The sequence below is a fragment of the Pelobates fuscus genome, unplaced genomic scaffold, assembly GCF_036172605.1.
Source record: "Pelobates fuscus isolate aPelFus1 unplaced genomic scaffold, aPelFus1.pri scaffold_35, whole genome shotgun sequence".
Taxonomy (NCBI): Eukaryota; Metazoa; Chordata; class Amphibia; order Anura; family Pelobatidae; genus Pelobates; species Pelobates fuscus.
In genome coordinates, this window is record NW_026961986.1 from 135,001 (window position 1) to 162,526 (window position 27,526).

Sequence of the window (27,526 nt, forward strand, 5' to 3'; positions counted from 1 at the left end):
AAGGTTCCCTAGGGTATTTCAAATGGTGGTATTTTAACATTTTCCATGCACTAATTCTACCACCAGTTTGTGTCAAACTTTTGGGTTGTCGTTTTGTGTTATTTTTCCCTCAAATTGTATATCCCAATTTATTTTCTTGCCATGAACGTGCATAGATTTGAAAAGTTGACACCCCAAGGTATTGTATATGGAGTGTTTTGATGCAGCCTTTTAACAAAAAAAAAAAAAAAAAAAAAAAAAAAAGGGGAAGGATTGGAGAAAATGGTGGACCAGTGGGTATTATCGCTTGAAGCCGTCCCCAATGCAGAGTCCAGGCCAATCAGGACAGTAAAAGACTGTGTACTGTCTCTGTCCCCTCTTGAAACAGACTCTGCATCTTTTTTTGAAGATTCTGCTTTGCTGAGATTTTAAAAATAAAGTGGGTAGCTCCAACTCTGCTTTCTCCCATCACCGCCCAGGTACATCTTAATACAAAATGATCTGGAGCTCAAACAAAAAAAAAAAAAAAAAAAAAAAAAAAGTCTTTCATTCTGGGGTCTGTTATTTTGAACAAAAAAGCTTTTTGTTTTTGATTTTACTTCGGCCTTCACCGAGTGCCTCAAGTCATTCAGCACACAGGCAGAGCATCGGAAGCCTTCCCCATGCTCTGCTACACTGCCGGGCAACCCGGAAGTGGTTCAGCATTTAGAAGAGGTATTGCAGGTTATCGAGGCATCGCTGCTATACCCTTAGAGCAGCTGTAAGCGATTACAATTGCTTCCAGCGCTTAAATTTGACGCGTACATACTCTGTACGACCGCGGTCCTTAAAGGAACACTATAGTCACCTAAATTACTTTAGCCAAATAAAGCAGTTTTAGTGTATAGATCATTCCCTTGCAATTTCACTGCTGAATTCACTGTCATTTAGGAGTTAAATCACTTTGTGTCTGTTTATGCAGCCCTAGCCACACCTCCCCTGGCTATGATTGACAGAGCCTGCATGAGAAAAAAAAAAATGGTTTCACTTTCAAACAGATGTAATTTACCTTAAATAATTGTATCTCAATCTCTAAATTGAACTTTAATCACATACAGGAGGCTCTTGCAGGGTCTAGCAAGCTATTAACATAGTAGGGTATAAGAAAATCTTAATTAAACAGAACTTGCAATAAAGAAAGCCTAAATAGAGCTCTCTTTACAGGAAGTGTTTATGGAAGGCTGTACAAGTCACATGCAGGGAGGTGTGACTAGGGTTCATAAACAAAGGGATTTAACTCCTAAATGGCAGAGGATTGAGCAGTAAGGCTGCAGGGGCATGTTCTATACACCAAAACTGCTTCATTAAGCTAAAGTTGTTCAGGTGACTATGGTGTCCCTTTAAGGACTATTTTTGTCGGATGTACCTAGTACGTCCGTGGTCCTTAAGGGGTTAAAAAACAGTGACTTTTTAAACATTAATGCATTGTAATGGGCTATTTAAAGGAACACTGTAGGCACTATAATTACTTCATCCGATTAATTTGGCTATGGGGTCTTGAGTTCATGGGAACGCTGTCCTGAATCACTACTAAATGTTGTTCCAAAGCTTAGTAGAAATACGCGGTCACCAGCAGCCCAGCCTCTAATGACAAGATGGCAAAGCTATGCTTCCGTCTCACACACCAGGGACTGGGGTAGTGATTGGTTGGCTGCTACCCCTGGCATGGTGTTAAGCAAAAGCATAGATCCACCACTATCATTTCACCATTAAAGGCTGGGCTGCATCCTGCCAGGGACCAAGATGTGAGAAAGTTTCACCATCTAGAAAAAGTAAAACCGGAACCCCTAAGTCGATCCACAAACTCAGAGCTCAGGAAGTTCCAGAATCTATTTCAGGGTTGCCCGCTGCCACAGTAGAGACTGCAAAAGGGACAGTGGCATCCGGAAGGCTAACCAACAGACATTAGGACTTGGCATGGATGGCCATTCAGAGAGGCCTCCCTCTAAGGACATTTATGCATGCAAGGGGGCTGTGCAGATATAGCCATTTCCCAATGTATTGTGGAGAAGGAAACTTTGGTACATCTCTTCCGGCAGTGTCCATTTGCACAGGCTTTGCTAGGAGAAGCAATATCTGTCGCATCACTGTCTTATATGTGATTTTAAAAAATGGGTGGCCCGGTCTGGCTTGCCCCCCTCCCCCTCACCAGCAGGAATTCTAAGTAAAATTTCACATTAGGCACCTGATGGGGGGCATACCTGGAACAGAGGCTCCAGGACTCTGGGATCGCTATATTCAGTCTGAAGAAGCTTGATCAGTGCAAAGCACCACCCCTTCAGACTGAACACAGTGATCTCCTGGAGGGAGAAAGGACAGGACTGGAGCCAGAATGGACAATTCAGAAGTGACAGGTACACACAGCTACTAATCAGACAAAAAACAGAAAACCAAAAATGATAATGTGATGTAATTCCAGTAAAATACAAGTTTAGCAGGCTAAGATTGCCACAAGGCATATGTATGTATATGTGTTTGTAGTATCAGTTGGTTAATTACACGTAGCTAAGATACTGTCATCACTGTACTGACCAGGTGCAGGAATGTAAGAACTGGAATTACGCGTCCCTCTCCTTTGTATCAGATGAGCCACGTGGTTAGACCGGATGGATGAGTTTAGACTCTATTCATTAAATAGGTTAAGGGTATGTGTGGGTGTAGTTAATTGTGGGAGGAGCTACAGTGCTATATAAGGAATGTACTCTATGTATTCAGTACTCAGACTTTGCTGTATTTTGGTGACGCTAGTCCCTCTGAGTCCCGATCGGTGATCCAATAAAGAATCTCTTCCTTCCTGAAGAAACCTGTGTCCATCTCTCTGTGCTTGGCTTCCGTCAGTTTCTCCGGTATCATTTGGTGCATTGGCCGGGAAGCTCATCGTTCAACGGTAGCTGAGAGGCAGAGGCGTGAGACGGTCTATCTTTGCCCACGTTCTCTACGGCTGCACCCCTGAACTTCTGCGTGGACCTCCCTTCGTCTCGGCGCCACTGGTCTGTTGTCCAGGAGATCATCGGCCTCTACGTGAGAAGTGCTGGGGTGTCCCCGTCGATGAGTGTGAACTCAGGTTCAGGAACGAGGAGGTAAGATAACTGCTGTTTTAGACGGCAGGACCCGCTAGGGGTATACCGATTGTGCGGTAGGCCCAAAGGGGTTTTTGAATCTGTATCTGCCCCCTCTGTCGGAGGGAAGGAGCGAAGGCGCACCGCTCGATCGAACGCTCTTTAGTCAGACCGTTTGATTTGGTTAGTCAGGCGGGGTCCTGGTGTAAATAGCCCTAGCCGGACACCGGTGTCTTGTCTAGACTAGCGTTCTAGGGTGTATATTACGTTCGCTAGGTCGGAGGGACCGGGAGACTAAGCGGCGCCTGTGTAAATTCGGTTCGCTAGTTCTCATCCTATCTGGGCTAAGTGGGAAGGCGTGTAAATTTGGAACCCACTAGACTTTTGATAGTACGACTAAGAGGCGCCTGTGTAAATTCGGTTCTCTAGCTCGTTGTATAGTGCGACTAAGAGGCGTCTGTGTAAATTCGGTTCTCTAGCTCGCTATATATGTGGTGATTGGGCAGTGTGGCTAACCAAAACGGGTGTATATAGTTTTAGGTAGTCCATTCAAGGTACTGGCCAATAGTTTAGTTGGGAATTGTAAATGTGTTAACGATTGTTTTAGTAAAGTGTATATCTTGTTAGATAGCGCGAGCTCAGCCGTCTAGCGAGAGTGTTAATAGTGTGTTGCTGTATTATAGTGCACGGTACCATAACCCTGTATATTTACTGACATTATATAATAAGTACTAATCATTGTCGTCCATTGCATGTTTAACACCATAACCACTAATAATTGTATTGTGACCTTAACTTGTGCTTTGACCTATGCTAACCGTACTGTAACCGCTATTTGTAAAAGACGATGTTACTGGGGTGTGTTATAGACGGGTAATTCGTATATAGAGAATTATAGCGTGGGTGACTGTGTAGTTACGCCAAAGGGCATAATATTGATTATATAGTGACTGGTGTAGCAGCTGTGTGTGTACGGGAATTCCCTGAGTGTTTATTGTTATTGTGTACGTTTCACTTGGTAACCGTACCACGTGGTGCTGTTGCCAGAGGAAACGGGTGTGACTGTTGAATAGTACGCGTGTATAGTAATCATTGTCGACGACGTTCCACTGTTAAATATGGGTGCGTCGCAGTCAACGATTCCGGATCCCTTAGGATGTATGGTTAAGAATTTTAAAAAGGGATTCAAAGTTTGTGATTTTGGGGTTAAGATGTCCCCTGTACGTTTGGTCACTTTGTGCACTAGGGAGTGGCCTACTTTGGTTGCGGCATGGCCGCCACGTGGCAGTTTGGATCCAACTCTGGTACAGCGCTTACACGTGGCTGTATCAGGTAGGCCTGAACTTTACGGCCAGTTTCCTTATATTGATTGTTGGAGACAGGCCGTAAATGACTCGCCAAAATGGCTCCGGACATGCCACGAGGAACAGTGTCGCCTCATGGTAGCTAGGACTTGTTCGTCCACTAGGGCTGGTGTTAGGCCCATTTTGGACACGCCCCCTGAGTCCGAGATCCCTTTGCCGCCCCCTTACTTTCCGGTAAGAGGAAGTGACGCAAATACAGGAAGTCCTGTAACCCTTCCCTCATTACCCTCATCCACTTCCGCTTCCTCCTCCAGTACAGGATCCACCCCCCCTCGTACTAAATCTCCCCTTCCGGAACCAGAACCCACCCCCATTAGAAACGAATATCCTGATTTGGCGCCACTTCAGACTTCCGGTCAAGCTTCATCTAGCTCGGCCCGAAGTGTTCTATTCACTACCTTTTCCCAAAACCAACCTCCCACATCCCCATACCCTATATCTCCCCGACCGGAACCCATGACTGACGCTTCCCTACGTAGCCCCATCCAAACCCGACAGTTGACTGGTGCCCAACAATTAAAGCACTATCAGATGCCTCTTCGCTTAAATCCCGGGTCAGCTTATATCGATGCCGCAGGTCAAATGGCACACGCTGACCCTGTCTTCGTATATGTCCCTTTCACCACTACCGACCTTTTAAACTGGAAGACCCATAATTCCTCGTATACTGAGAAACCACAAGCCATGACTGATCTGTTCACCTCAATAGTACAGACACATAATCCGACATGGGCTGATTGCCAGCAGTTATTAATGACTTTATTTAACAATGAGGAAAGGACAAGAATAAATCAAGCAGCCATTAAAGCATTAGAGGATAGAGCCCGTGCTTTGAACCAAGCTAATCCAGCAGCATGGGCCGCAACACATTATCCCAACACTGATCCCGATTGGAACGTAAATGGTGCTGATATGGTTCAACTCAGAGCCTATAGAGACGCTATAATTGCTGGCATGAAAGCCGGAGGAAAGAAAGCCATTAACATGTCGAAGACAGTTGAGGTGATCCAGAAAAGCGATGAAGCGCCCAGTGTCTTTTATGACCGATTATTGGAGGCGTACCGCTTGTACACCCCCTTTAATCCGGAAGACGCAGACAATTCCCGAATGGTTAACTCCGCCTTTGTCAGCCAAGCTTACGGAGATATTAAGCGCAAGCTACAAAAGTTAGAAGGGTTTGCAGGTATGTCAATCTCCCAACTAATGGAGGTAGCTAATAAGGTCTATATGAATAGGGAAACAGAAAGCAAGAAAGAGGAGGAGCGCAAGATGCGTAAAAAGGCTGATATGCTAGCGGTAGCGATCGCAGGCGTAGATAAACGGGGCCCAGATAGAGGCAATAATAGATGGAGTAGGGAGCCTTTGAGTAGGGATCAGTGTGCGTATTGCAAGGAAGAAGGGCATTGGAGGAACGAATGTCCGCAAAGAGAGCAGTACGAGAGAGACCAACCCAGGGCAGGCTACGGAAACTTTAGAGGCAGAGCGAGAGGTAGAGGAGGTCCCGGAGGGAGTAATGGTTATAGAGGGAGTAATGGGAACAGAGGAAGTGTTAGGGAAGACAGGTATATTCCAGCAGCGCAAAGGTCTCGCGATAGAGAAGGTAGGGACTTTGTAGGATTGGCTGACACGGTCATGGAGGACTATTGATACCGACCGGGCTCCATCCCCCTTGGTCGAGCGGAGCCTATGGTCGATGTATCAATAGGGGGGAAAAGGAGTGCGTTCATGATCGACACTGGTGCTGAACATTCAGTGGTGACTAATCTAGTTGCTCCTCCATCTGGAAGGACTATTACTGTGATAGGAGCAACTGGAAGAAGTGCTGAAAGACCGGTTCTTAAAAGTCGACTCTGTACATTGGGAGGCCACGTAGTAAAACACCAATTCCTTTATATGCCTGAATGTCCAGTCCAATTGCTGGGACGTGATATGCTATCCAAATTACAAGCGCAGATTACGTTCCTACCAGATGGAACAACATCTTTAAAGTTTAATGGACCTTCAGGTATTATGACTTTATCCGTACCAAAGGAAGAAGAGTGGCGACTTTATACAGTGTTGACTAGCCAAAACCCTAGGAGTGATGAGACATTGTTTAACATACCAGGAGTTTGGGCAGAGAACAACCCACCAGGACTGGCCCGCAATATTCCACCAATAAAAATTGAACTGAAACATGGGGTTTATCCAGTGAGCCTAAGACAATATCACATTCCGCAGAAGGCTAAGAAGAACATCCAATCCTATCTGGATAAGTTCATACGGTATGGTATCCTAAAATTCTGTACTTCCCCCTGGAACACCCCATTGCTGCCTGTTCAAAAGCCCGGCACAGATGAGTATCGACCTGTGCAGGACTTAAGAGCAGTCAATGATGCGGTTGTTAGCATACATCCAGTTGTACCCAATCCATATAACCTGCTTGCTTTAATTCCGGGCGGGGCTACTTACTTCACAGTCTTAGATCTCAAAGATGCCTTCTTTTGCCTCCGAATTGCCGCAGAAAGTCAATGTATTTTCGCTTTCCAATGGGAGAACGCTGTAACGGGCTCAAAACGCCAAATGACTTGGACAAGACTGCCCCAAGGGTTTAAAAATTCACCTACCCTATTTGGTTCAGCCCTAAGTCAAGATCTATTGGATTTCGAGTCCATCCCAGGAGAGTGTGTATTGTTACAATATGTAGATGACTTGTTGATAGCAGCAGTTACAAAAGAAATCTGTCAGCAAGCAACGCACGATCTACTACACATTCTCTGGAAGGCAGGATACAAGGTGTCTAGAAAGAAGGCTCAGTTGTGTTTGCCAACTGTCAAGTATCTAGGATTCCATATCTCTGAAGGTCAAAGAATTATGGGGCCAGAGAGAAAAGAAGCTGTCTGCCAAATACCAATACCCAAGAATAGAAGACAAGTGCGAGAATTCTTGGGGGCAGCAGGCTTCTGTAGGATATGGATTCCCAGCTATGCGATACTAGCAAAACCTCTGTACGCAGCTATCAAAGGTACAGAGCACGACCCCTTCTTATGGACCCAAGAACAGCAAACGGCATTTGAAGATGTGAAGAAGGCTTTGATGAGTGCCCCAGCATTAGGTCTACCTGATCACACACGACCATTCTACTTATATGTACACGAGCAAAGAAGAATGGCTGTGGGAGTATTGACACAGTACTTGGGATCATGGCAAAGACCTGTTGCCTACATGTCTAAGCAACTGGATGCAGTGGCCAGCGGACTTCCACCTTGTCTAAGAGCCGTAGCTGCAGCCGCCCTGCTAGTAGCTGAAGCCGATAAACTCACTCTGGGTCAAGAACTTTATGTACGAGTCCCACATGCAGTACAGACGTTGTTGGATTACAAAGGAAATCATTGGTTTAGTAATAGCCGTATGACCAAGTATCAAGCAATGTTGTGTGAAAACCCAAGAGTGCATTTAGAGACTGTAAACACCTTAAATCCAGCTACCCTTTTGCCACAACCTACTGAAAGTCAACATGATTGTTTGGAAGTAATGGATGAAGTATTCTCAAGTAGACCAGATCTTCGTGATTTTCCCATCCAGAACCCCGATGTTCAATATTACACCGACGGCAGTAGTTATGTGAAAGAAGGGATCCGCTATGCAGGATATGCAGTGACAACAATAGACAAGGTGATAGAAGCTCGGCCACTGGCGAAAGGAACATCAGCACAAAAGGCAGAATTAATAGCACTAACACGAGCGTTACAATTGGCTGAAGGTTTAAGAGTAAATATCTATACGGACTCTAAGTATGCGTTTTTAACCACTCATGCCCACGGAGCTTTGTATAAAGAAAGAGGACTACTGAATTCAGAAGGCAAAGAAATCAAGTACGCAGCTGAAATCCTACAACTATTGGAAGCAGTGTGGGAGCCGAAAGAAGTCGGTATCATACATTGTCGAGCGCATCTGAGAGGAGATGGTGATGTAACCAAGGGAAATCGGATGGCAGATAGTGCAGCTAAGCGTGCTGCTGAATCAGGAAGACAGGAGTATGTAGGGCATATAGCTGCTCTTATACCAACTCCACTGTCCCAATGGACTCCAGTTTATACAGCTCAAGAAGAGGAGTGGTTAAAGACTGAACCGGGAAAGTATCTGGAGAACAAGTGGTATCAGCTAGAAGATGGAAGAATAGTTATACCAGCATCGCTAGCGGTAGAAATTGTCCAAAATTATCACAACGGGACACATTCTGGGAGAGACAGTACTGAAGAATCTCTTAGAAAACATTTCTACATACCAAGATTGTCCAACTTGACTCAGGCCATTGTACGCAGATGTGTAACGTGTGCTAAGAATAATGCAAGACAAGGACCAGTAAAGCCACCAGGAGTTCAGTTTATGGGGGGACTCCCCATGTCCGATCTACAAATAGACTTTACAGTGATGCCTAAATCGGGTGGACATCGTTACCTGCTGGTAATTGTGTGCACCTATTCAGGCTGGGTAGAAGCATGTCCTACTCGTACAGAGAAAGCAGGAGAAGTTGTGAGATTCCTGCTACGAGAAATAATACCCCGATATGGACTACCCTGTTCTATAGGATCGGACAATGGTCCAGCTTTTGTTCACCAGTGCCTACAACAACTGACTCATATGCTTGGTATAAAGTGGAGGCTTCATACTGCATATAGACCCCAGAGTTCTGGTAAGGTAGAGAGAATGAATAGAACTATAAAGAACCAGTTGGCTAAAATGTGTCAGGAAACCCAACTTAAGTGGAACGTTCTCTTACCCATAGCTTTATTGCGAATCCGCAGTACCCCTACCAGAAGGATGGGCCTCTCTCCTTTTGAAATCATGTATGGGCGACCACCTCCCGTACTTGGTAACTTAAGGGGGGACTTGAGTCAGTTGGGAGAAGGAATTACCCGGCAGCAGGTTGTAGAGTTGGGTAAGACTATGGAGGAGGTACAGAAATGGGTACAAGATAGATTACCTGTGAATATTTATCCCCCTGTTCATAGTTATCATCCAGGAGATCAAGTGTGGATTAAAGAGTGGAATAATGTACCGTTAGGGCCCAAGTGGAGAGGTCCTTATGTTGTTCTTTTGTCTACCCCTACAGCAATAAAAGTAGCAGAAGTGACTCCGTGGATACATCACTCCAGGGTTAAACCAGCAGCAGTCGATTCTTGGCAAGTTACAGCAGATCCAGAGAATCCCTGCAAGATCCGGTTAAAACGCACTACTCAGTCGGAGTAACGAGGAATTATTGTGGATTACAAATTTTATTGTTACAGGTGTGAGTGAGAAGGCCATAATAAAGCCTGTCCGCTTACCATCACATAGTGTATAAGCCAGGAAAGTCTCGAAGGGACACCTGTGAAGATGAGCAGAACTCCATTCCCTGCAGCCCCTCACATCCTGGAAGCTGAGGCGCCATCGCACGGACGAAGACTGAGGATGACGGCGAAAGATGTGCTTTTGATAGTGTTTATTTATATGTGTTTTTATATTCAGGAAGGTAGAGGTACCGACACTCCTAGCTGTGAGGTATGCATTAAGACTACGAGAACAGGTAACCATATTTCCCAAACCCTAATTTGGCATTCACAATACGAATGTAAAGGAGATGTATCGAGATGTAGATACTTAAATATAGATTATAGTGTGTGCCATTTAGGAGTAGGAGAACCTAAGTGCTTCAGTCCGGAGTATCAGCCTCGTACAATTTGGTTGACTCTCAGGAATGGAGATCCTCAGGGGACCCTAATTAATAAAACGGTGTTAGAATCCGTACATTCTTCGGGTGTTCTGCTATTTGATGCGTGTAAAGCGATATCGAGTGGTAGAAAGCCGTGGAATGTATGTGGGGATCTTAGATGGGAGAGGACGTATGGGTCTAACGATAAATATATTTGTCCCAGTAGCAAAAATAAATATGTAAGTCCTAGATGCCCAAATAGAGATTATAACTTTTGCCCATATTGGTCTTGTGTGGGGTGGGCAACTTGGGGACAGACAGTAGACAAAGACATGATAGTGACTAAGTTGCCGACTAGCCCTTATTGTAAGTCTATGGAATGCAACCCAGTCCATATACTCATTAATAACCCCGACAAGTTCTTAGATAAGTATGGAAATTTATTTGGGTTTCAAATATACGGGACGGGTTTAGATCCTGGGACATTATTGTTTATAGGAATAGAGACTGATACGGTATCCTCCCAGACTCATCAAGTATACCATTCCTTTTACGAAGAGATGAGTATAGATAATAAGATCCCCCATAATGCTAAAAACCTGTTCATCGATTTAGCTGAAAGTATTGCCGGTAGTCTTAATGTTACCAACTGCTATGTGTGTGGAGGTACTAACATGGGAGACCAATGGCCTTGGGAAGCAAAGGAGGTAATGTCCGGTTCTGAGGCAGTTGACCAATTAATATCTACACAAGCCGATTATCATATGAGTGTTAGAGGTAAATCTGAGTGGAGATTAAAGACCTCCATCATAGGTTATGTTTGCATAGCAAGGAAAGGAATAATGTATAATACTTCTGTAGGAGAATTAACTTGTCTAGGGCAAAAAGCTTATGATGATGATACAAAGAATACAACTTGGTGGTCGGCTTCAAATGTCTCAGAACCATCTAACCCGTTTGCTAGATATGCCAATTTAAAGGATGTGTGGTTTGATCTATCCATCACATCTACTTGGAGAGCCCCAGCAAATTTGTACTGGATCTGTGGTAAGAAAGCCTATTCGGAGCTGCCACAGGACTGGGAAGGGGCATGTGTGTTGGGTATGCTCAAACCATCCTTCTTCTTGTTACCGATTGAAACAGGTGAGACTTTAGGTGTTAAAGTGTATGATGTGAATCATAGGAAGAAAAGGGGACCCATAGAGATAGGCGCCTGGGAAGATGATGAATGGCCTCCCCAGCGTATTATAGATTACTATGGGCCAGCCACGTGGGCTGAGGATGGTACCTTTGGTTATAGAACCCCTATTTATATGCTCAACCGTATTATAAGATTACAGGCGGTGGTTGAGATTATCACAAATGAGACATCACAAGCGCTCAATCTTCTAGCGAAGCATAACACCAGGATGAGGACAGCAGTCTACCAAAATAGATTAGCCTTGGATTACCTTTTGGCAGTAGAGGGAGGTGTATGTGGGAAGTTTAACCTAAGTAATTGCTGTCTTCAAATAGATGACGAAGGGCAAGCAATAGCTGAGCTTACTAGCCATATGGTTAAACTAGCGCATGTGCCTACTCAGGTATGGAAAGGGTACAATCCAAGTAGTTGGTTTGGTAGCTGGTATGAGTGGTTTGGAGGGCTTAAGGCAGTGGTAGGTGGAGTCCTACTGATTTTACTGTTGTGTCTACTCCTACCGTGTCTTATACCCTTAGTAGTTAGGTCTGTGCAAAGCCTGATAGGAAGTATAGCAGAGAGGAAGGCTGCTGCACAGATAATGGCGATATATAAGTATAAGGCTCTAGATCAGGGAGAACCAATGCAAGAAGATGAATGTTGAAGATTCACATCATAAGATAAGTCTGGTCTGGTTCATGGTAACCTGAGGTATATGCAAACCAAGGTTAAGTGATGCCTCAAGTAATTGTGAAATATCAGAGGCATCAAAGGGGGGAATGTGATGTAATTCCAGTAAAATACAAGTTTAGCAGGCTAAGATTGCCACAAGGCATATGTATGTATATGTGTTTGTAGTATCAGTTGGTTAATTACACGTAGCTAAGATACTGTCATCACTGTACTGACCAGGTGCAGGAATGTAAGAACTGGAATTACGCGTCCCTCTCCTTTGTATCAGATGAGCCACGTGGTTAGACCGGATGGATGAGTTTAGACTCTATTCATTAAATAGGTTAAGGGTATGTGTGGGTGTAGTTAATTGTGGGAGGAGCTACAGTGCTATATAAGGAATGTACTCTATGTATTCAGTACTCAGACTTTGCTGTATTTTGGTGACGCTAGTCCCTCTGAGTCCCGATCGGTGATCCAATAAAGAATCTCTTCCTTCCTGAAGAAACCTGTGTCCATCTCTCTGTGCTTGGCTTCCGTCAGTTTCTCCGGTATCAATAAGGATGGGAATGGAATCACCAGATAATGTACACCTATTCCCTATACAAAGAGTTCTTATTCTATGTAGTGTGCCATCTCTTACAATGTACTGAAATAGACTATCATAAAAGGATTAATCCCTAGAAAGTTATCTTCGTCATTATCTTATACAGATATATTCAAACAGTTTATAAAGAGAGGCATAGAATAACTAAACTGCCATAATTAAACTATGAATAAACTAAGCAGTCAGTATATAAGACATAGGTATATCATCCACATTTTTTATTTTTGGTTCATTATTGTGGAGTATGCCTAATATGAAGTGTGGTGGTGGATAGCGCCTCAAGTTTTTTTTTTATATTGTTAAAGTTTTGTTAATAATACTGCTACTGCCCAAACTGTGTCCCCACACAGACTGTTATAAACAAACATTCTACACAAACAGAAATACATATACACTTTGATATGCCATAACACACTTTACAGACACACACAGTGTGTCTATATCTACAAAGTTGTGTGTTTCTCTTGATCGCCTTAAAGGACTGGGGCTGTTGTACAAGTTCCTACCAAAACAAAACCTAGAATTTGCCCCATGTTTGTTTAACCATTAAATAACATCTTTCATCTTAAGTGTACCCACACTTATTATACAGGATTTTGTTGAAGAGAGATATGGCTGTCGTCATTTCATAAATGAAAACTAATTTAATAAGAATTTAAAAAAAAAAAAATTCCCACCCAAGCTCTGCATGCATGGTATTTTAACGGTGAATGCCATAATATTGTTTACTGCAATAAAATACACATAATTGTATGCTGTGATGTCCCACGAGTACAACAATGTCCCCCCAGATACAGGTTTCATGGGGGTTTGAATAGTTACAGAGTCAAATCTGGGGCTTGCCCATTGCAATTTTTATACTTTAAAATTTGCCAGATTGGTGTGTTGGGCCTAGGTTGCTTTTGAGACAGTATGGCAACCCGGGAATGAAAATAACATTCCACTCCATGGCATACCATTTGTAAAAGTAGGCAACCCATGGTATTTTAAATGGGATACAACCAGTCTTTTTAGTAGACAGTACCCTCCTCCCCCATGTACAGGTTTTATGGGATTTTGTAAAGTTACAATGAAAAAAAAAAAAAAAAAAAAAATAATGAAGAAATATCTGGGGTTATTATGTCAGTGAGACGGCCACTAGAGGCTGGATTAACTCTCAGTGAAACATAGCAGTTTCTCTGAAACTGCTATGTTTTCAGCTGCAGGGTTAAAACTAGAGTGACCTGGCACCCAGACCACTTCATTGAGCTGATGTGATGTGGGTGTCTATAGAGGTCCTTTAAGTGTAGGTGTATCTGCATGCACTGGCGTACACACCGCGGTCGCAGGGGTCGCAGCCCTGCGACCAGGTGCCCGCAGCCATGTGTTGCAGCCCCCGGCGAGTTAGCGTGGGGGGTCCCTACAGATCAATTTTCGCACCGGGGCCCCATGGGTCGTGTGTACGCCAGCCTGTCATATTCTTTAAAAGGCGACATAGTATTTTCATTATTACAGCATACCATTCTCAAAAGTAGGTAACCCAGATTATTCCAAATTATGTATTTTGAGTTGTTTGGTCTGGCCAATTTATCACAAATGCAGGGTGCATGTAGTGGTTACATATCAATTTTTTTTTTTTTTAACACACTATCGAATTCCATTTCCAAACGACATTGCATAATCCTGATAAGTGCAATAAAGTCTAAATATATATTTTTTTTATTTCACATGGTCTCACGGATTTAACAGTTTCCCCATGTACTGGTTTTCTAGATTGTTTTGGCAAGTCACAGGGCCAAAACGATTAGATGTTTATTTCAACTTGGAAATTTGACAAAGTGATTTTCTCGGCCTGTGTCACCCTTGAGACCGTATGGCAGTTCAGGAAAGAAAAATTACCTCCTTGATGGCATATCATTTTTAATACTTGGCAACCCAGGGTACAATCAAATTGCATATTTTGAGTTGTTGGGACAGGCAGAGGTCAGGGGTCCAGGAATCAGATTAGTCTGTATAATAAAGTCGGTACAGATAGCGGACCAAGTTATGTGGACAAGCCAAAGTCAGGAATCCGGTAAAACAAAGAGTCACATACAGAATGTTCTGAATTAATACGTATAGGACAGGTAGGGATGATAAGTTGTAGAGCCCATCCCAACTCTTTTGTAAGCAAACTATGTGCACTTTTTCTGGGGTGAATTTTTGTGGGCTGGGGATTCTACTAGGGAAGTGTCTTCCATAGAGTCGTTGAACATCTTGAGATTGCAATAAAATGTTAGACAAAAGCTTCAGGGTGAACTCCATGAAAGTAGAGTTTCCCTGTGGCTGCTTTTTTTGTACAGTATATAAATATATACTGCAATCTGGACAAGGTAGGTGGAAACCATTTTTTACAGTGAACCAGATATGGCTGAATACACTGGTCAGCTATATTCTACTTCTCCAAATGCTTGTTTTATTCAACAACGCATTTCTCGTTTTGTGCATTGCTTCTGCAGACTGACACTGTGCTCTCATCATAAAGTGTGGACAACAACATGTGCATATCTTTGGTCTGACTGTGAACCCCATAATGTCGCAAAGTAGTAGTTGTGCTAATCGCGGTTTTGCCAGCCGTCAGCTGAAAAAAAAGTTTTTTTTCCCGTCTTGTGCCACAGGCTGGGTTATCAAAGCAAAATATTTTTAAATAAATCTAGGCCAAAAAAAAAAAAAAAGCCATAGATGACATTATTTATTCATGAATTGGAGGAGGAGATCCCATACAATTTCACTGTTTGTCCCAACAGTATCATGGCAGCCAGGTGGATCTAGCGGACCGTCTTTTCCTGCATAAATTTGAAATGCCCAGTTATACCCAGTGTTGCATTAGCATAACTAAGAATTTTATTCCTTAGGGAGCCCAATTTGATGGAATGTACTGCTTGGTGAATTTCAAAAGGGACTCATCTATGCATTTTTTTTTGGTCAGGAGTGTAAAATGTAGGACCGTCATGCCGGGTGTCAGTTCTAGGGGGCAACTTCCTGGTGACTTATGTTGCCTCCACCCTCCAGACAGATGATGCAAAGCTCAAAGTGCCAATCACGGAAGACGAACTTCTGAGGGCCATCAAAATCTCAAAGACGGGCCGAGCCCCGGATCTGGATAGACTAACTCTGGACTATTACAAGAAATTTAGTGCAACCTTTATTCCAAAACTTACTAAAGCCCTCAACGCTTTGACCTCCGGCAGTTGTTTTCATCAAGAATCGCTACTATCACCATCTTACCCAAACCAGGGAGGGACCTGGAGGCTATAGACTGATCTTGTTGCTTAATCTAAAACTTCTCGCAAAGGTCCTAGCGGTCTGACTCGGAGCAAAGCTCCCGGGCCTTGTCCACCCGGATCAGACTGGGTTCATCCCGGGTAGAGAGGCACGGGATAGCACGTTACGGGTACGCTCTATCCAACATCTTGCATGCATTGATGGAACACCCTTGCTTCTCATCTCCAATGCAGAGAAGGCTATTGAGCAGGTGGACTGGTCCTTTACTGCTGACTGCGATCCACAACTATGGCTTCGGAGCAAAGTGGATGAACTGGATAGGAGCTCTGTATGACTCGCCGAACGGAGCCCTAACTCGACATGAAACGAACAGACCTGCTTGTTATTAGTGAAGACACGAGATGCCTATTCTCTGGACCCACCTCTTCCGATTGGGCTTCTCTGCCTTGATAGATTATTAAGTTATTTTATTGATATAGCGCCAGCAAAATTCTGTAGCGCTGTAGAATGGCTTTTTGTTTCAGTCTAATCCTGGTTGAGAGGTTCAGCTGTCGTAGAGTACGGTGCATATTCCATGAACAGACCAAGAGTTTGATAAAACTGCTGCACAAGCGAATAGCAGAAAGTACAGCGCTATGGTCTGTGGCCATGGATTGGGTAAAATACACCAGGGAATATATCAGAAATGGGAACACGCATGATATTACCTGTATGGCTAGAAAGAAAGCTCAGGAGGTATTTGAGAAGGGTGAGGGAGTTTTATTTTTTTGCCAAATCCCTGCAGTTGTCAAGCAAAACAGGTGGAGGAACTCTGGAGGAAATTGCTAAACATGCTATAAATAGAGCGTAAAAACAAACAAACAAACAAACAAAACAAACAGATAGATAGATAGATAGATAGATAGATAGATAGATAGATAGATAGATAGATAGATAGATAGATAGATAGATAGATAGATAGATAGATAGATAGATAGATAGATATATATATATATATATATATATATATCTCTCTCTCTCTCTCTATCTATCTATCTATCTATCAAATTTTTTTTTTTTTTTTTACACCATTGCCCAGAAGGGTAAAAGCTGCATTTATCGTTCTGCCCAATCCAAAAATATTTTTCTACACACTTATCACTTCTTTGAGCTGGTCAGCAGCAAGTGAAAACTGCTACAATAGAGTATGTAGCATTTCTATGCTGCAAGAGGGAAATTACTTAAATAATTCTAAAAGCAGAATTGATCATGATGGTAGCAATCTGTATGTGCAGTGTTTCTGCTCTGAATGTTGAACATGCAGAGATATATTAACTCTTGTACTGGTGGCTTGTTGCAGGCTGAGCTGCCGAATATCAATTATGTGCATAAATTACATCTGTCAACAGAAATAGAGATTTTCCTTTGCAAGGAGGACCTGCAAGTGAAAGTTGGTATATACTCTGCTTCCCTTCATTTAAGTCTCACCTATACCCACAAAATAAATAAATGTATCTGCAGTCCAGCCCGACTCTCTCCCCTTGCCGGTTTAGAGTGCACATGCACGCTCAGCCATGAGAATGGTACAATTAGATGTATCTTTGTTTGATTTATGGTTAGAGTAATCCTTTACTCAAACAGGGTTAGTCATGAGAAATAAAAGCAAAAACATTTTATGCTGCCGCCGCTAAAAAAAAAACACATATACAAAAAAAATGCAATGCTGGTGATATAGTAAATTGCGGCTATTTTAGCTTAAAATCACGAATAACCCAGAAAGTAACAAGGAAATACTGTGTTAGGCAAGCGGCATTTCCCTCCTGTAGCATATGAATGATACATACTGCAGAGAGGGCCTCTGCATGTGCTGGCCATTAATAAGTGAAATGCTTGGCAAACACACCAAGTTATCACATGCAGATTGGTCAGTACTTTATTTCTATTAATCAGATGCTGGACCAATTCCTTTGGGCTGTCGCTATCACTAATGCATACATCAACACCATACATTGCAAACAGAGGGAACACATCTATGCCTGCAGAGAGTTTTAAAATGTAAATTAAGATATCCCCAACCATAGATATCAATAATAATTAACTAGGACTCCTTGATTCCTATAAACAAGGTTATTCACTAGATTGGGAGTTTCAAATTGTAGTAAACAAATTATTAGAAATAAAAATGAAACTCAGCTTTGCAGTTTGGCCTAAAGGTATACAATTCAGTTTAAACCCCCAATAGATCACACAGTTAGTGATACATCACATACCTCTATATAGCCTTGGTTTACTTTCTCGCAGCAGATAGTGGGATCTTTAGAATCCAAGATGCTTTGTGGGGTATATGGCATGCAGCACGCAGAATATAGGTCTTCAGCAGAGCTAGAAGGAGGAGCTGTTACTTGGAATGCTCAGATGTTTTTTCCTCTTTGTATTTCCACCACCAGCTGTGAGCGGTGGATTAGGATAGGAGACTGCTGATTATGCAGCTGTTTAGCTGGATTAACTCAAAAGAGATTCTATTGTGACTTTGGTTTCCAAGAACTCTCACAGTGTGATAACAGTTTTATTATTCTCTGGGAATCCCCTGGTTTTGGTCAATTGTCTTGTTGTCAGTAAGAAACAATTCTGGGGTTTATTCACCAAACTGTGAATTGTGGAGATCTCACAAGAGAAGTGCCAATTTCAAGATCTGATAGCTGAAAGACTCCTATTTTGGTCATAAATGTACATTAATGATTGTTTTAGTTCCTTACATTCCATGTTTAGCGTTTAAATCCCATAGATGTGATGGAGAGGAACTGGAAATAAATCACTACTACCACCATATTCACTAGACCAGGCATTGACAGGGCAATATCAAATTGAAAAGAACACTCATGGTCGGTAGAGACCTTTCCTGGTCTTGCCTGTGTAAGTGCAGCAATCAGGTTTCCCAACTCCCACTTTTGACTGGACAGTTCCTATTGTCGAATCCTGTGCCACTGTCCCAATTTACAAAAGGGTGAGGGGAACAGGAGAAAAAGGATATTGGTAGAGTATCCTATGGAGTGGAATACTCTACTAGTTGCGGGAAATAGCAAGGGTACAGTAGAGAACTTAAAGGAGCACTATAGGCACCCAGACCACTTCAGCTCAATGAAGTGGTCTGGGTGCCAGGTCCCTCTAGTTTTAATCCTGCAGCTGAAAACATAGCAGTTGCAGAGAAACTGCTAAGTTTCACTGAGGGTTAATCTAGCCTCTAGTGGCTTTCTCCCTGAAAATCACAGTGAGAAGACGCTGGATGTCCAGAGTAATGCTTCCATATGGGCTGTTTGAATGCGCGCATGAGTATTCGGATTTGACGTTGGCAGGGGGTGGAAAGGTCACCAGCGCCGAGGGAGCCCAGGGCTGAAGAAAGGTAAGTTGCTGAAGGGGTTTTAACCCCTTCAGCCCATTGGGAGGGGGGCCCTGTGGGTGGGGGGGGACCTAATGACCCTATAGTGCAAAGTGTGCTTTGTTTCCGGTGGTCAGAGCAATTTTCCCCTAATCCTTAGCTTTCCTCCCTGTTCCCGCGATGCTTCCTGTAAGTATTGCAGAATGTCCTGTCACTTAGACAGAACGCCGGCAAAACTGCAGAAATGCATCCTAACAGAATGAGAACAGTTTCTCCATTCTTGTTAGAACGCAATTCAGGACTTTGTTCGGATCGCAATTTCATTCGAATGATGGAAATTCCGATCCTATTCATGCTGTGACTGCATCTTTCAGCCGCTTAGTAGATAACTCCCTATCTACCAAAAGGCTGAAAGACCTAAATTGGTCTTTCAGCCACATTTACTAATACTTAGTAAAGATTACTTAGTATTAGTAAATTCTGCCCCTACTAGCTATACCACGAGTAGGGGCATGTCTAGTAAACAAACAAAAACATAAATAAATAAACCTATTGCCCCCCACCCCTGAGCGGTGGGTGGGGGCCCTAAATAAGAATGTCGTGGGGACCTATTGTCCTCCCGCCTTGGCCCCCACCCCTGAGCGGTGGGTGGGGGCCATAAATAAGAATGTGGGGAGGGGGACCTACTGTCCTCCCCCAGGCCCCCACCCCTGAGCGGCCGTTGGGGGCCCTAAATGAAAATCTCCCCCCACCCTTCCAAGGTGACTAGGGGTCCCCAAGCCCCTAGTCACCCCCACCCACCCACCCACCCAAATAAAATCTATCCCCTACCTATCTCCCTCACCCTAAAAATAGTGAGGGGGGAATAAAATAACTAACCTGTAAATAAAAATAAAACTTACCATGTGATGTCTTCTTTCTTCTAAAATCTTCATTTTCAGCCCCAAAAAAGGGCAAATAAAAAACCATCATACCCGTCGAACTTAAAATAAAATAAAAAATCTGAGCGAGAAAAAAAAAAAAAAAACAGGCGAAAAAGGAAAAAACTTAACGCTAAAAAAAAAAATCCATCTTCACCCATGGAGGGCCCCGCGCAGACTGAGCTCTGCAGGGCGGGGGAAGGCTTATGGGATTTTTCCACGCTGTGTAATTTGACTCATAACACTCTGATTGGTGGGCTTGGAATCTAACCAATCAGAGTATGCGTGGGAAAGTTCTTTGGAACTTTCCCACGCTGTGTAAAATGACACAGAGCACTCTGATTGGATGGATTTCAAGCCCACCAATCAGAGTGCTCTGTGTCATTTTACACAGCGTGGGAAAGTTCTTCGGAATTTTCCCACGCTGTGTAATTTGACTCATAACACTCTGATTGGTAGGCTTGTAATCTAACCAATCAGAGTGCTCTGTGTCATTTTACACAGCATGGGAAAGTTCTATGTTATTTAGGGCCCCCTCATTGTTATTTAGGGCCTCCACCCACCGCGCAAGGGTGGGGGCCGGGGGGGAGGACAATAGGCCCCCCTCCTTATTGTTATTTAGGGCCCCCACCCGCCGTGCAGGGGTGGGGGCCCGGGGGGGGGAGGACAGTAGGTCCCCCCCCACATTCTTATTTATGGCCCCCACCCACCGCTCAGGGGTGGGGGCTGGGGAGGAGGACAGTAGGTGTGTGTCCCCCCTCATTGTTATTAAGGGCCCCCAACCCGCCATTCAAGTCCTTGCAGTTCCTCTATTCTCTCAAACCAGGTCGTTAACGGAGGGGGTGTGTCTGTCTTCCAATATAGGGGCAAGATATGATTCACTGGGTTCAGTATCCATATAGTCAGGGATTTCCTATATTGTCGGGGTCGTAGTGTGGTGTAGGAGGTATGCGCTAGGTTTGAAGGGGGGTGGGTTGTCAGAGAACTTTTGTAGCACCCTACTGATCATTTGCCAGTAGGGGACCACTTTTGGGCATTCCCACCATATGTGCAGGAATGTTCCCACCTCGGTGTGACATCGCCAGCTTAGGTCTGGGATCATTTTTTGCAGGGTTTGCAGCATTCTATACCATAGGGTCAAAATTTTGTATGCCCTCTCTTGGGTTTTACTTGCAAGTGCGCAGTGGTGTGTAAGGTCACATATTTTGGTCCATTGTTGTTCTGTGAAAATGTCACCCATCATCGTTTCCAATCTTTCCATGTAAGAAGGTGGGTCCGGGTCAAGTCCCAGGCTCTCAAACAGGGTCAAAGTCCTGTTAAAGTCAGGTTGCTGTCGTAAATTTATCAGGAACTGTCGGATCTGTTCGTATTTCAGTCTATGTAGGAAGGTAGTGTGTGGGCCCCTGGGTTAGGGGCCTGAGCAGTCTCCGGTACTGCAGTGTAGCTGGGGAGAGGTCGGGGTATAGCTGTAGGTCAGCTTGCCTGTAGCGAATTACGTCCTTCTCCCTGGCAGCACAGATTCTTTATCTGCAAATACCTCCATGCAGCATATGACATCTCTTGCTGGTGCGTCTGGGGGCCCTCTCGGGCGCAGAGCATGATGGGCCTTCACAAGCCCCAGAGTGGTAGCAGGGTCTCTATGCAAGAGGCTGTTGACAATTTCTGCCAGAATGGTCTGTAGGTGATGAGGGTCATTTTCAACCTCAGGGAGGCCTCTAAGCCTGAGGTTATTACGCCTCCCCCGGTTGTCCATGTCTGCCACATGTAATGCCATCCCCCTCAAAATGTCCTCATGCTGGGGGGCGGAGCCTGGACGCCAAGCCGATCGGACGCATCTGCCACGAGCTCCTGCCGGACGGGCCCAACAACGGGGAAAAGCAGCAGCAATATGGCACAACGACCCATAAGGGTGCACCACCCATGCCGTGGATGCACCGCCGATCCGGTAGCCACTACACCGGTGCCCGCCGGTGCCGGGAGTACGGAGATGAGGCCGCGGCCTACTGGGGCTGGAGCCGGGGAGAGACGGACGATCTCCTCGGCGACGGAGCCCACAAGCGGCATAACTGCAACCTACCCCCCCCCCCCTATGGACCGGTGGGGGATATCCCGGTCCCTGCTGGCAGCCTCTACCTAAGCGGACAGACGACAAGCGAACCCCACGGCACACAGAGGCAGCAGTCTACCAAGGCCCTACCAAAATGGCCGCCAAGCACAGGCCCCAACAGAGGGTCGCACCACCCAAGCTACCCTCTCCCCAACTAAGTAACCTTGACTGGCTCTGCACAAGGCTTTGGGACATGCTACATAGCAGAGGCATAACCTACTACAGGGCAGAAACGATAGTAGCCTCGTGGATCCGACCGGCGGCACGCCGCAGTCACTACAGGCGCACACCACGAGCCTCCAGAGCGGCAGTTCGGCTATACAGGTTCCAGCAAGCCTTAAAGAGAGACAGAGCGCCAGGTCTCTCGCACGCACGCTCCCATTTCCAAACACACAAAGCCGGGACAACCACGCAAGCCACACTAGAAAGATACCCACCAGACTGGAACAATAATGGCCGGCGCAACACGACCCAGCTCCCGACCGCCATCGCTGCGACACAGGGGCGCGTGCGGCTGCACACCCCCATAGGTACCACCGGAGCTGAGACCTGGCATGGAGACGCCGCGTCCAGGGGCCCTGGAAATATGAGGCCGTATCACACAACCATTATATCGGGGGCAACCCAGCAGCAGCACCAAGGTACGACCAACCAACCCCATCAACCCACCTACCTACCCCGAATGGGGACCCAGAGACATTCTAAAGGGGCATTAGGACTTGGCCTGACTGGCGTAGGCTGAACAAAGAACACAGTGCAAACTGTCTACTTTGAGGACTAAAACCACCTGTACCGCTTAACCCTCCATTACCCAGCGGACTCACCCTTGCTTTAAAAGACTCTTGTTTGTTTTTGTCCGACGTATAGCCTCATTAGACAACCCATTATAAGAATTTATGCCATGACGAATGATTTAAAGTTAGATATATATAGCCTGTTCGCCATTGTATTAATCCATGTGAATTAACCTATAATTTAAAAAGTGCAAGTACTAACTGGTGTGAGTATGCGTGCATGGATATGAATAGGGTTCATCACTATATCGCAGGGACAGCCTCTCGTTACTTTACTATAAATGTTCAACCTGATTTGCTGCAAGTTTATAATGCCAATGACATGATTGACCCCTTACCTAAATAGCAACTACAAGCGCATTAAATGTGTTCACACATTATAACTGCTTGCTATCAGCTAGTATTACAACACGTAGTTTAAGTTCAGTTAGCATGATACCTGGATTACCTATATACGCCTTACGACTAGCAAATGCATACCAGCTGACTCATAGTTTAACCTACGCTGTATTTTACTGTCGGTACATTAAGAATAGTTAATACACTGTTAATTTAGCATGTTACATACCGGATCTTATGATCCATAGCTTGTATTTTCATACTACAGTTTAAACTTTAAAAAATGAGGCATCGTCGTTCTGGAAAGGAAACGTACTCTTGCTGAACGATGTATCAACCATGTATTGTAAACCACCCGTACATTTCCCCCGCTTTCTCTTATGTACCCCATCTTATATGCCTTCAATAAAAACAGATTGACAAAAAAAAAATAAAAATGTCCTCATGCTGAGCCTGTGTATCACTTACTTGGGCATGGGCCGATCTGAGCTGGTCACATGTGGCCTCCACGTGGCCCATGCGGTCGCCCAGGCCCTGTATGTCGTCACGGAGGGACTGAATATCCAGCCGGATGGATGTTTGCAGCGTGCTGTTGGCGGCCGTTGTAGCAGCCTGCCCCAATCCCTGTCTTCTGCGACCGTCTACATTTTCTCAGGAGAGAAGGCCAGTGAGTGAGTCTCTGCGTCGTCTGAGGCCCCTTCCGACGGGAGCAGGGAGGCTAGGTCTGCCGGCGAGGAAAGGTACCATCTGAGGGATGGGGTGATAGACCCCTTTTTAGAGTTGGCAGGTCTCTGTGACCCCGATGCCCGATGAGACTTGCCCATGGTGGTGAGTTAGGTCAGGGTTTACCGCTGTTTAACACTACGAGGCTCAGGAGAAAATAATTAAGCGTCAATCTCTGCTCGCGGTCAGGCCCCGCCCATAAAAAACGTAACTTTTGCGTGGTAGCGTGGTAGCTATAGTTAAAGACAAAAAGTTGGGTAAAGAGTGCCCACTTGTATCTGGGGGTCGCAGCAAGGTGTTTTGAACACTTAGTCTAGGATTAGCAGCAAGTTGAAACACAATTAATAGTGGGGGATTATTATCTACACTGTGTGGGATAGCTGTAGCTAAAGACAATGAATGCCCACTAATTAGTCAATTAGTAAACTATTGTTCCAATTTAGTGTCTGCATCTGGGTACACTGGGAACTGTCCCTGTCGTCATTAGATGTGTTTGTGCTGTGCGGATGGCACTAGGACCTGTATATTAGGGTCTAGAAAAAGAGAGGCTGTCAGTCAACCTGGGAAGATTGATGCCAGGCTGACACGTCCCTTAAGTGGGCAGGCAAGTTCACATCCTGGATATACCTACCCATTACGGGCATTACCAATGATGCACTTTGCCTCACTGGTGATGCCCCCTGAAGGCCCACCCCAATGTCTGGATTGCATAGCTCCCAATGTTGGGAGGTATGCAGCAGCAAAAGAAAAATGAAAGATTCAATTTTTATTATTTATTTGGCAGTATTTAATGCATTGTTTTTTTTAATCAACTTTTTATAAAATAATGGAAGAGTCACTAACAGCGTGAAGTTGTGGAAAAAAGATAGCAGATATCTATTTAGTTTGAGAGGACCAGCAATGACTACAAAACGGCAGCCGCTACCTCAATTATGTCCTAGGCTCTTCTGTGTCCAGGGCAACATTGTTGGCACATACAATAATACAAATTTTGTGCAGGTAGGTACACACTTGAGCATCCCTTTCAAAGTGCCACATGCAACCATATAGCTTCCTGGTGTCAGCTTGCATGGTGCTGTAGAGGTTAAATGTATTTACTTTGTATGCTCAGAATGTGTCAGGACAGCCAAGCATATAGAGGGTTATGTATAAAAGAGCTATTTAAAGTACTAAAACTGGGAAAATCGAATGGAAACAAATGCAACCAGCAGGCCCAGTCCATTAGTGAAGTCACCTGGTTTTACATCTGTAGACCAATTTTCAGAACATGACACTTTTTCATATAACCCCCATAGTGTAAAAATCAAAAACCTTTCACACATGTGACATTTCTAGGGTGATTTCGTTCTTTTGTTAACCTGCCTCATGTTGGTATTAAATTGAGGGGAGGAGACTGGTTCAGAGAGAGAAAAGCTTAGATTTTGGATTGTAGACTTCCTGAAAGTGGAGACCTGCTGAAATTAATACATTTAATTTAACTAAGAAAAGTGTATTTAACTTTTTCTAATTTACTGTGGAGTAAAGATTAAAGTCTTACAATGGCTCAGAATGGTGAGTGTTACATTTGATGTGTCTACCTGTAAAGGGGACATTATGCTTAGACTGGCTCAAAGGGCAAGACCAATAAAATAGACTGGGAAATGGGGAAGAATTAAAAATGCTCTTTAAGAAATGAGGGTTAATTTTTCTTTAGGTTTTACCTGAGGAGATTTGCATACTTCTGGCACTATATCATTTAAAGCTGGGGTGCCCAAAAGGTAGATCCCCAGATGTTCTAAAACGACAACTTCCGTGATGCTTTGTCATTCTAAGAGTTTTCTAAAGGCACGCAAAGCATCCTGGGAGTTGTAGTTCTACAACATCTGGGAATCTACGTTTTGGGAACCCCTGATTTAAAGTGTGTGCTGTGTAATTGCTAGTGCCAGAAGAAGCTTTTTATTTTTTGTTTTTGGAACTCCACTATTTATAATCGTCTAGAGAATGGCATGCTACTAAAGAGGGTAGGAATAAATATTGGGGAAAGACGTTTGTTGGCACACAAGCCCACTCAACAGCTTGAAGTAACTGCAGATCTCTTGTCTGCTGCCTTTGCAAGCCCTCCCCTTCTTCCCCAGCCTAGACTTTCTGTGGCTGGCCAATCACAGACTACCCTAATGCAACTCAATGAGACGTCTTTGCAAGGCAGGTGCTTGGGACAATTGCTGAGCTAACCAAACCAGGAAACAACAGGACCTGTTGTCTGATTGACAGCCATGGGAATGTAACAAGGTTAATTTAGAATGGTTTCTATTGAAATCTGCACTTTTTGTAAAGTTATTCACACATAAAGCACTTCAACAAGCTGAAGTGATTTAGGGATCTGGAGTGTCCTTTTTAAAGGGACACTAAAGTCACCTGCAGTTGTTCTGGTGTCTAAAACCTGTCCATGCAGGCTTTTTAATATAAACACTGCGTCTTCAGAGAAAATGCAGTGTTTCCATTACTGCCTAGAAACACCTCAAGCGACAGTCACTTTCCTATGGGAAAGCATTGGATTGGCTGATATCATCAACTTTGCACATAGGCGGGGCCAGCCTCGGCGAGACCGGCACGGTGTGGGAAAAAAGGTGAGTAATATCACCTTTTCAAAGGGAGGCAAGGGAGCCTGGAAATGAAACAGTGATTTTACCATTATATTACCAGGAATACAGGTTTGTATTCCTGAAACTATAGTGTACTTTTTAAAGGATCACTATAGTGTCAGGAAAACAAACTCGTTTTCCTGACACTATATAGTCCACCCTTAGGGTCCCCCTCCCGCTGGGCTGAAGGGTTTAAAGCCCCTTCAGCCACTTACCTTAATCCCCTGCCAACGTCAGCTCCAGAGTGGAGTGGAATGTGCATGCGCGGCAAGAGCCGCACGCATATTCTAACAGTCCATAGGAAAGCATTTCTTTTAAATTCTTTATTTTTTAAGTACACATAGATATAGCAGTTACAAATGCGTTTGTCATGCCCCAAGAGCATATATTCACGCTTTAACAATGAACAACAAATTATCTGGACATGACATGGCAGCATAATGCACATTTTTTGTTTTAGATTGCTATATAGACCAATTTTGAATACATGTGGTTGTAAATAATGAGATGAAACTTCGTAGTATGCCAGTTAGTTAGGTAGCATTAGTGAGAGTATGGTAGTACTACACAATTTTTGAATGATAATCAGACAGTAAGGTTTCATATACAGTGTGTATGTATTATAGTAAAGGATTAGTTTGCAGGCTATAGGTACCGGTCTAGATTATGCAGATCGTACCTAGTTACTCACGGGTGTGCCCTCTAGACATACAGTAGATAATGACATAATAAAAAGAAAAATAAGGTAAGATACAGCGTGGAAGTGGTATGGACAAGAGAGGGTAGCCTAGGTACATCAGGAGTATCGTATGGAACATGTCAGTGGGGAGTTAAGGGAACACAGGGAGTACAT

General features: G+C 44.2%; 1 protein-coding gene across 2 annotated transcripts in view; it reads right to left on the minus strand.

The window, feature by feature from the left end:
* The window catches only part of LOC134585293 (hepatocyte growth factor-like protein), a 72,845-nt gene extending 54,677 nt beyond the window's left edge, over positions 1-18,168 (minus strand). For both annotated transcript variants that reach the window (XM_063440710.1, XM_063440709.1), the window contains exon 1: positions 18,064-18,168. The gene's annotated coding sequence lies outside the window, so the exon portion shown is untranslated. The remainder of the gene's footprint in view (positions 1-18,063) is intronic.
* Positions 18,169-27,526: the final 9,358 nt, after the last annotated feature.